Source organism: Manacus candei, unplaced genomic scaffold (genome assembly GCF_025592945.1).
Source record: "Manacus candei isolate 608988 ecotype Guabito, Panama unplaced genomic scaffold, ASM2559294v1 h1tg000005l, whole genome shotgun sequence".
In the NCBI taxonomy this organism is placed as follows: Eukaryota; Metazoa; Chordata; class Aves; order Passeriformes; family Pipridae; genus Manacus; species Manacus candei.
Genome location: NW_026138053.1, coordinates 18703206 through 18715262, shown reverse-complemented (window position 1 = coordinate 18715262; position 12057 = coordinate 18703206).

Below are 12057 nucleotides of genomic sequence, written 5' to 3'. Positions count from 1 at the left end.
GAAATCACAGGAAGGACAAAAGTGCAGGCTGAATCCCCAAAGAAAAAGTCCCTCTGTAGCAGATCAAGATGTGGAAAACTCAAGAATTACACTACATGCAAACAACATGTAATCATATTTTTTCTTTCATTTTGTTCAGTTCTCACTTAAAATCTACATTTTTGACAGCAGTAGATAATGTAAAAACAGGGTGTTTTTAAGTTGTACTGAACTGAAATATCAATTTTTTATTTAATTGCAGAACATACAGATCTAAATTGAAGATAAAACCACTAAATGAAGAAAACTGAAATTGCTAACTCATAAACATATGAAATTTTTTTATTATATCATAATTGTAGGTGCCTTTATTCAAAAGCTGTTTAAGATTCTGGGTCACGTTTTTTTTCTATAGCAAAGGAGCATGGAATTATAGGCATGCAGTCTCAGAGAAGTCATTAATGTAATATGACTTTGCTTGCTTTTGTATGACAGAAGACATTATACAGCTAACATGCAATATAACTGTAGAATAAATAAATAACATGACTTTTAAAAAGATTTTTAGATATATTCCTCTGTCAAATATAATTAAAAATTGAAATAAAGAAGATTTTTTAAAAATCTCTGAGAAGCAGTTTTCCACTAATGTGACTTAGTAGACTCTAAATAATCAACACAGAAACTGTACATGCACTTATAATAGAAACTTAACAAATCATCTTTTTACATTTTAAGTATTTATTTTCCAAATTGTCTAAGCTTACTCTTGATCACAGGCTGCTAGAGCAGATAAACTGTATACTCTCTTAGTGGATCAGTTAGACATCCTGTAGATTTAGCCAGAGAGGAGACCTTCTTTGTGAATCATTTCTTTCTAAGTTTAGCTTTAATTTGCCTGAGTTTGATCAAAATATTTTTCCAGTATTCATTGATAATGCCGGTACAGCTGCCTCAGGCGTTTAAAGCATACAGAGAAGCCAACAATGATTTACAATACCTAAAGATTTCATAGAAAGACTCTTTAACCATCTAAGTAATATAATTTTGTATAATCTACAAAATGTCCAGAAAGAATAGTACAGTTACTTCCATACTCTGGGCTTATTCATTTTGCAATAAAATGAACAAAATATTTTTGTAACTAATAGGAGAGATCTTACAGAACATTAAGTCTCATATTCCACGAATCACTTAATTATGAGGCTATCCTCCTTAAATCCACAAAGTTACGTACAAAGTTTGGATCATGGAATGCCAGGCTAGAAGGGACCTTAGGGATCATCCGGATCAAACTTTTTTTTGTATAAAATCCACACTGTGTTAAAACCGCATGGTTCCTATCAAGCTACCTACCTGCATCTGTGATCACACAGGAGATCACAGTTCCCAATGAGGAAACCAGGGAAATATTTTCAGAACACATTCAGAACTTTTAAAACTTGCATTTAAAATTGTCCATAAAATCTTTCAAACTTTACAAGAAAAAAACCAGCAGCTACCAGGACTTTAAACACTTAATAGCATTGCTTCTATCAAGCCATTAGCTACAGAATTAACATTCAGTGGTTATTTATTGCAACTGTCAAGCAGCAGCAGTGATATCTCTTAGCCAGCAGGTTTGCAAACTGAGTCCCTGTTCCAGCCAGGGTTGAAAGTTCTTGACTAAGGAGCCCACCTGCCCATCAGAATCATCATTTAACTCCCTCTTCAGGGTATGGCACAGTGTGCTTCCTACTGCAGTAGGAAAGGATTCTCTAACCTAATGCTCTTCATCACAACAAATATGTAAGCCTGAACAAATTTTCTCAGACACAGCTGCTTCTATGGTATCTCGGCATTTGAGTAGATGATTTGCAGAAATTCCACTGGGAAGGAGGTACTTTAAAGGCTTCCAGGGAGTGTGATAGGGCTAGAAGAAGAGTGAAGAGGCACAGCTGTGACAGCTGAAAGCACCATAAGCTGCCACTGATCTGTTTCTATGCTTATCACAACACCCATTAATCAATTCCAATCACAGCAGGCCCACCAACTAAACTATACTCCACCTCTCAAAAACTGACTAGTCAGCCTTGTAATCTTCCTGAAAAATTGTTCATCTGAAAAAGTGTCAGAGGAGCATTATATTACTTACTTTATTTTAAAAAAACTATTATATTTGCATTTAAAAAAAAAAATCAAGCAATAGTCAAAATATCCACAGGCCTTTCTTCACAAAACTGTTCAAAATTTCACTGTCTCGATTATTTTTGTGTGCAATTTTAAATGAAATCTTTTCCTTTCTGCTTTTTGTAAGTTGCATCACAGATGCTACTTTTAGTGAACCTGAGATCAACAGTAGACATTTAGGTCTGTATCTTAAAGACAGCCTAGAATATAAATAGTATTTACCCTATCATTTAGAAAGGGTCTCTTTAAATACAGGTCTTCATGAAAAAAAATAGAATTACACAAAAATGACAGAACACACAAATACATAGAATGCACCAAATTGCACTAACTGAAACACAAGTAGGTATGTTCTGATTGATGGTAAATTTCCTATTATTTTTATAATTTGCTTTAGTAAGTTTACTTCCCAATGACATTAATGCTACCCTGAATTTGAGTTTTCTTTAGAGCAAAGGGTTGAAGGGACACTCTTAACCACTGTTGGTATACATCTCCAGCTCACCTGATATGCAAATTCTGTAGGCTTTGAAGGAGTAGTCTGATCTTTTTGGTATATGAGCTGCAGTAATATTTGTTCCCTAGAACAAGTGAGCAGGCAGTTCTGTAATTTGGTTCCTTGTTCACTCATTTTCTAGTCATTACTGCATTTTACAGTTATTGTTTTTGTTGGCCTCAGGTCTGCTCACACCAGAAAAGTTGTAGTTTTAGAGAACAAAACAGCAACAAATTAAAAGTAGAATGAAGAAAATTTTACTTTCCCCAACATGTTAAAGGATAACACTGGGACACCTTTCCACAGATTTTCAAAGTTAGCCTGAGGAGTGAGACCCCTTGGAACCAGAAGTGGCCATATGTGGATGTCTGGCCCCCAGCGTGCTTGGTGACACAGAACTCAGTCCCGTGTTGACAGCCCAGAAGCTTTAAGCTCGACCAGGCATCAGAGAAAGCACTTCATCAGAAGCCTGGCTACTTAAAACAACCAGTTGGAAGGATTAAGTGCACTTTGTATATCTCTTTGCAATGTCAGTTTAAAGCTTGGAAGGAGGTTTTCAGAATAACCAAATACATTTAGAAGCCAGAGTCCCTTTACTATCTAGTGGGATCTGTGCATCCAAAGAACATGGCAAGTTTTGGAAAATCTCCCAATATGATACACCACTAAAACAGCTTTCATATTTATGCGGCTGTCACATCATTGAAGGATTGTATTCACTCTTTTTATAAAAGTTGTGTATTTTAATAGTGGAATGGGTTTAGAAAAACTAGATGCCTGCTGTGGCATTTGTGGAATTGTACTATTTTCCAGAGAATGGCACTGTTGTTTCCCAAGACCATGTTACAAATCCAGGCAATTCATAAGGCTCCAAAACATGTACTTGAAGAGAGTTGCTATTATTTATCAACAGTTTTCTAGTTGATCCACAAGCAAAAGAAAGAGCCTGACATAATTACAATACAACAGCACAGAACATCAAATAGCAAAATTTACACTCATTTAAAAAAGCAGCAGTCCACAATTACCACTGGCACGGAATTTGCTTTACTTTTGAATTCTTCCTTTATTTAGTAGGATGGCATCAACCATGTAAGTGTTGAGAGACGTCTTTCATGCTCATTTTAAATCTCTTTTATTATCATGACAAAATTCTGAGAGATCCTATGTGATATTCATATAATACATATTATATGTAATATCACATGACTTATTTCTATGCTTATTTTTAAAATTATTTTGGCAAATAGATGAATATGCTGCATGTATTGGCACTGCAGAATGGACACAGAAAACATGCTGGGGAAATTCTGAATTTAGAATCAAATCATGTAAGTTATATAGTATTTCTAACCCTATAAAAACTTGGTAAGTACAATAAAACTGCTATTTATTTTAATATTCATCACATTCCTATCTTTTGTCACCTTCATCGTATGGGAGTTTAAGGATTTTTTTTCCACTCTCTTGATCTCCCTTCAAGACAGGTACAACTCATTCTTCTTCTAGATGGCAGTTCCAGGAACAATAGCATAGTGTAAAAATACTACCTGTATAATATAAAAGAATTTTGATTCTCGGGCCCTGCAATAATTTCCAAATTCAACACCACCCCCCCTCCTTTTCTCTCCCCTGTTTTCAGCTCTAAATTCTTTGGGACACAAATTTCCTCTACAACTGGAAAATGCCTATCAAAGAATGAGCATCTAAATAATCCTTACCTGAGCAAATTTCCTGATGCAGCCTCTGCAGTGGTGAACTAAAAAAAGCTTCACCTCTTCAAACTACTTTCACACTCTGATTTTGCATTTACACTCTAATAGAAAAGTTGATATATTTCTCATGTAAAAATTAACAAGAAAAACTGAGGGAGTAAAAATCTGTTTCCAGCAGGCAAAGCACAGCTTAAGAAACTACAGACACTATCAGCTTAGAGACCTGCATCCCATGAAGACAGAATATACCAGCATGCTCTGGATATAGAGACATTTAACACAGAAGTAATAGAAAACAAATCAGATGTGCACACACATGAGAATGTGATTGCTCTATGAAAACATACTAGCACAGAAATCTATCACATACCAGGTTTAGAAGAATCTAATAGGAATCTGACAAGTTGGTCCTAAGCCACTACGCTACATGGATGTGACTTTTATTGACCTCTTTGATCATAAAGAGCTCTGGAACTGTCAAAAGAAATGTACAGGATTCCCAATTTATGCAAATGTTCAGGTGTTACAAACAGCAAAAGTGACTGCCAAAATAAAATAATCTTATTCAACACAAAAGCCAACTTTGTGCATTCAGAGTTATATTGTCAATTCTATAATGATAAAAATACATTTTATTGTGACTACAGAAATGAGAAATGGAGTTGGTGGACTGCAGTGCCTACTGAATTATTTATTTCCTATTGAAAAAGCCTGTCAGATAACTCCTTCCTTACCAAAGACATAGGAAATTAAGACACTGCATGACAGGAGAATTTCTGCTAAGTAGTAATCACCCTAACACTGTGTAACAAAAAAGTATCAGCATCGTGCTAAATACAATGGTTCCCCCATTCTAACACCTGGACAAGGCAAAGAAATATTTCAGTCACATTATGCCTTTAGACTCAAAGCAATTTCCCAGTTTTAGTTAACTTAAACGTACCAGCCACAAGAGCCTATTTTTAGGTTGAGCTGTATGCAGCGTTCAACATTTCCAAAATACCGTGATGAATTTCAATGCTTTTACAAAACAGTTCTTTAGATACTGCCCACAATGAATTCTTTCAAGGATTTCTTCTTTCACAGTTAGAATTTTATTTTCCTCTGAAAGCTCCAATTACCTGAGAATTCAGGAGAAAAGTCAACTATTCTGTTTTGCACCTGTGTGCATCCAGATCACTGATGTCTTTACTCCTCTGAGCAGAGGATGCTGGTAAATGCCCTCCCAGGACAGCACCGCTGGGCCACAGCACAGAGCAGAGAACAATCTTTATTCCCTGGACAGCAGAGCCTACCAACACAGTGTTGCCAGTGCAATGTGTCAGAAATGTGTTTTATGTATTGTATATCTCAGTGAAGCCTCATCTTTCCTGGGCCACAGCTGTAAACTAATAGCATGGAAGTCTAGTCTTAAGCACAGTGAAAAGGGGCCGTTAAACTGACAGATTAAAAAGGTTCCACATGGGTTCTAGGTACTGTAAGAACAGTCACACATGGTCATTCAACATCAATATTAAAAAGCATGGGCAGGCAAAACTGCAGGGCTCACCTTCAGGCAGTACTCTTGAGTCCAGCTAATACAATCTACTTTTGCTATTACTATATACAAGGATGTTTGTCTACACCTGGGTTGTGATTAACTAAGTCCCCTAACAGTGCTATAACTGTATCCATGCCAAGTGTGCACCACATTAAGAGCTAAATTCTTAAAACTTATACATAACCTACTCCCTACAAGTTAAAAAAATACCACCTTAGCTAAGCAGATTCCCCAGAAGTTAAGAATCTATTTCTCCAATAAGATCTGTTCCTAAAGACATAGATCACTGAATTGCTTTGCAACTGAGATACGAAACATTCGATCTATTTGAATACTTTCTCCGCCATCTATTGAATGAGAAAGTGTTTCTCACCTTTGCAAAGCACTTTGAGATCTACTAGATGAGAAACACTGTAGATTTTCATGCAATTCCAGCCACAGCTGCAGAACAAGAGATAGTTTTATGATGACTCAATAGCATCAGAAGTGGAAAGGTCAAGTCACAGCTAGTAGGATCCAAGAACATTAATAGTTTGCAAAGAGAAACCCTCTCTTGAAATTATATCTATCAAGAAATGTACTTAATTTCTGGATTTCTAAAAAACAAACAAACAAACCTCAACAAAAAACCTCAAAACCAAAAAAAATCCCACCCCCAACTTTAGTGCAAGACTTGATATATACATCAGGAGTATATATATACAGTATTGATCCTACTGATCTGTCTACAAAACACATAATATTTAAAAATTCCCATTATTTCAAAAAAAGTATTGGCTTCCCCCCCCAAGAGATAAGACTGCTTTATTACTGCTGCCTTCATTTCATAGGGTTTTTTTAAAGTCCTTTGTCCATTGCAATGCCATTAACATGCAGACAAAACAATTCTGGAAGAATCCCACACTATCAAGACACAGCTAATAAAATAGTTTCTAGACCTGTGGTCTGAGTTTTTGTAAGCACAGTAATTGATAAGTTGGATTGCTTCATGCCCATTTTTATGCTTTTATTAAAGCAGTGAGATTGTGAATAAACGCAGACTGCTCATTAAACAAGGGTTCTCTCTAAAAAAAGAAAATAATCTACCTCTCCATCTGATTTACAACCTCACTTTCACAAGAAGCATAGCCAAGGTTGGAGAAGGACAAGTATAGTTTATCTCAGATTTTCTTAGCCCTTTGGATACAGCTTGAAATTATGATGTGAGACACACTAACAAGCACTGGGGATTATTTTAAACAGGGGACAAAAAAGTTACTAAATACATAATTCTTAAGTATTAAGCTTCTCTGAAGACATTGAAAGGTTTTCCCAAAAATACTTCTCTCTTATTCAATGCAAACCTAAACCTTAATAAACCTTGGTTTCACATTAGAACACATTTACAACACTTCTATGTACAAAGTTAACCTGTTAAAAACCAAAATATTGTAAGCTATTTCTTACCTACCAGTTAGAACAGAAAACATCAGAATTTCCAAGTTCCATTCTGAATTTCACTTTCGACCCACTATGTGATTTGTGGGAGAGACAAGGAGGAATAAAGGAGTCACCCAAGCTCCTGGGCAGTAAAACATTAGTTTATTTGTAGGCATTTTGGCAATTAGAAGTGGTTTAAGAGTGAAGTTAAACAGTCATAATATTTTTTCACTGAGCCATCATCTTTCCTGGCTTTACATTTTCCAATATTAAATCTGAGCTATTATATTTCTTTTTTGGGGCTATTCACGTGAATATGACAGGAAGAGTTATTCCTTGATATTGTTTATGTAGTTAAACCCACTATATTAGAAATATATTTGTGATATTGATAAAAAACGTTATTAAACTGTATTATGCACAAGCAAAACTACATGTTTTTTCCCTTAATAGCAACTTTAGAAAAAAGAAAATTGTAAACTAATAATGTGAAAACTAAGTGTAGGATAGTAGGTGTTTTTGTATACAGTGACAGCTAATCTCGATGGTTACAGCTATGCTATAGCTGCCATATAATTACTCGAGGGAATATATAATAGAAAAGTTGTTCTATAAACTGTAAAAAGACCCCGAGGGAACAGATTTTCCGACAGACCCTGGCAGGAGCGATAACTTTCCCGGGGCGATGGGGCCCGACACGCCTTGGGCAGCGCTGCCATCCAGCGGCTGCCGCGGGAACAGCAGCCACGGCCCGCACAGCCCCACGGCATCCCGCCAACTTCCACCGGGCTTTTCCACTCCCCCACCGGAGGGGAAGGAAAAAACATCACCACATCAAATATCCATCTTCTTGAAACTACTCTTTTCAGGAAACACATTGTATAGCCAGCAGAACTTTTATAAGATAAGAGGAAAAAAATCCAAAACTATAAAAGTCTCTTTACCATCCGTGTTTTTCTAAGAATGCTGCTCGTGGACAGTGCTGGCATGTAGCAGAATGCAAAATGCTAAGAGAATCATGAAAGAAGTGCTAATAAGTGACAAATGGTTTTGGATAGAGTTACTCAATCACCCCTGGCAGTGGACCACAGTAGAACTAAGTAGGGAAGTATCCTGGATCTCTCTGGAAACAGTCAGGATATGGCAGCACACCAACCCAGAACACCAGCCAGGGTTCTTGCTGCTGGAGTATTTTAGGGGTCCACAATCTAACAAAAGTTATGTCTAGAGTACTTTGCATGGATTCCCCAGACCACATAAAGCTGGACCCAGCTCCCTGCAGTGTCTCGGGGGTAATCCCAGAAGTCAGTGACTTCTGATAGCAGCAGTAGAGGGAAGAGCACAAGCTCAATCCTGTAGCATTAGTCACAGATGTCTAAAGTGACTATTCTGAGACACATTTACAAAGGTTTTATGCAAACAGAAAACAAACTGATATCCTCATTGCATTAGTCCATTGTTTATCACTCTTGCTACACAAAGCAAACCCCACAGTTCTACCTCAGAGCACTCTGTAAGCATCTTTACACAGCAATCTGGAGTCCCTCTCCTGATAACCAGAAAAATTAGAAAAACTGATACACCATTGCACAGCAGGATGAGGAGTACAGAGGAACAGTTTTGCATACTTCCCTTTTGGGCTGTGTGTTAAATGCTTAGGGTGGGGTATAGTAGTATAAGAAGTTTATTTATATTATACACATACATCACCCCTTGATTAATTATCTTGTTGTGAGAGTCAAGTGTAGGAGATGAAACTTGTATGTTAGTGGTCACAGTCAAACAACTCAGCTGGCCTTCAATTCTTATACTTTTCTGATTTTATCTTCATTAATCAAATATTTAAACAAACTGAGTCCTACTTACCAACTTTGCTATCTACTGTTGAAGATGACTCAGGAGATCAAAAACAATCTGTTTTATTCCATACTTACCCATCTGACTTTGCCATGTTCTTTGTGGACACATAGCTGATATTAAATATAATTTAATTTACATGGTTTAACTTCATATTTTATCAACTCACCTTAGTTGTGCTGTCTTCTTGTATACATGACAATACACAGATAGTAAAGTTGTGATACAAACTACCAATAGAGAATTTCATATTCCATTTTCTCTATCTCTGAAAGATACCTGAAGTAATATTTTATGTTGTTCTTGCTGTTGAAGAACCATAAGTTCAGAAGACTTCTTTCTCAGTTTTGTCCTGTTTTCACTGCAACAATCACAGGAATGTTATTAGATTATATAAATCCAATTCTAGAAACCAATATGATTCATGCATACAAATATTCTAAAACAACAAAAACAAATCAAAAAATAGTGCAGGAAACAAATTCAAGATCAACCAAATCTTGTTACATATCCTGATTCGAAGTCCTAAAAAGAGTATAAAATAAAGAAAATATGATAATTATTTTTTAATATAGAGAAGTAAAAATATCAGGACTTAAAAAAACCCCAACAAAACAAAACAAACTAACAAAAAACAACCAACCAAAAACCAGTCCTCTCTTGGGAAAATGCATAAACCATCTCAAATACTACCAAAAGCCAAGAAGGGAACTAAAATGCTGTCCTAAAATAATAATATAAAAAAAAAAAACAATCCGAACAACCCAAAAATCCCCCTTACTATGAAATCAGAAAAGCTGCAAAATACACAAAAGCAACAGGACTTATCTAATCCCAGTGTTTTACTGTATATGAAGAATGAGAAGAAATTTCCTGTCCAAAAATAATAGGTTGCATTTGCAGAGGTGAATCAGATGTAGTCTCCTCTTCTGCCTGCAGATGCCATTACTGGATCAAATTAAATCTGGACTGGAGTTTGTTGTTTTCCTTCATCTAGAATTCTCAAGCAAGTACTAGAAGAGTTTACTTATCCTTAAGTTCTAAGACTGATACACATTCTTTAAAAAGCATAGCTAGACTGCCTTTGTTTTAAAAATGCATTTATATACAACACCTCTCAATAAAGATGGACTACCGTTGTCTGAAGGATTCTCATGTAATCAAGTCTCACAGTCTGAAGATATACTTCCTTCCAGGACTGTTATTTTTACCTGAAATAAACATGTTTCTTAGGGATAAAAACAAACAGGTTAGTGCCTAATCACAGTTAGTTGGACTCTCATGGTTTTACCAGTTTTCACCAAAAAATCAATTTGTTTAATTTTTGTGCAGTAGTTTAATGCTGCACATATTAATGCTGAATGATGTTGAAATGTGTAATTCCAATTTTATTATCCTACTATTAAATAAATAAAACTAGACTCAGAGTTATAACAACAAAAAGAGTTGCAGATCAGTACTCTCAAGATCATTAAGCGTTTGTATTGATGTAATACCATTTTTAAAATAAAGTGGGGAACTGAAGAAATACCTATTTCTTATTAACTTCTTAAAGCAATTTCTATTATAAAGGGAATGTTTTCCATTAGATTTTTCCTAGTTGCACATTTTCAAATTAACCTAGGGTGCAGCAGCTTGAATACCCCATCTCTCCACTTTACATTTCAACTAAAACAAACCCCCCTCCTTTTATATCAGTCAATAAAACCCATGGGTCAAGTACATATACTTCTAATTACATGATTACTTTTTACCTGAAAGCTGACTGAAGAACATTTTCCTGGAGGGAGAAGACATTAAAGAAAACAACAAACAAACACCACCAAAAAAACAACTTCAATAGCCCACGGCCTGACTGTGCATGTTCCTGACTGTTCACTCAAAGTTCATTTCAGTCACGCAGAGCTGAAAGACTGTAGGTCTGAGAATCTCAAAACCTTTTAAGACCAAATATAGCATCCTTAGCAAACCCATGGCATTATCTGCTACAGTGAGTAAGTCTCAGCCAAAATCATAAAAGTCCTGTGTACGCAAGTGTGTGTGCATGGGCTCTACCGGTCCTTGTGGCTGCAGATGAAGGAATAGTAACTCAAAAACATTAGCCAACAAGAGGCAGCACACATGTTGAGATGTACAGCACATCAAAGCTCACGGGTAAGCAAACACAAACCTCCACTTCAGAGTCAGAAGCTCAGTTGTTGCTCCAGCCTTGTAACCTTAAGTGATTTTTCTGTGTGGGTGCAACTGAAGTGTGAAGGAACTGTGTGAACAGTTACCTGCTGGAAGTAAACATCTTAATTCCATTAATAACAGTTAACTAATGAAAAGTGTGTTAATAAATATTATTAATATTAATCTGTAATATTTATTAATAAATAATAATAAATACAAATTAATAAATATATTCCTGTGAATGTAATTAACTTCATGACATACTAAAACTTTTTCAATTGCACTGTTTTGGTGTCTGCTTTAGGGTTTAGAAGAAACTTCTAAAGGTACCATCATAAGAAGATATATGTATTACCACTGTCTGCCAAAGTTATCCAGATCCTGACTTTACAGTCAGATCTGCAAAAATACAAGATGGTGAAAGTATCTGGGCCATACTATTGAGCAATATTAAGGTCTACTTCAATTCAATTCCCCACCGTGCCCAGCAGGGGATGCAGATACCGTGTTCAGACATGGCAATTCCTGTGCTGACCTGGGCCTAACCCACACCTACCTCCAATGCCTTGGAAAGACTAATAAAGTAATATACTGTTCAAATCAATACATCCCAAAATTTGCCTGCTATAATCCCAATTCCTTGACATTCGTAACTTATAAATATGTTAGCCTACAGTTATAAATATACCTTACCTCATGGAATATTACAC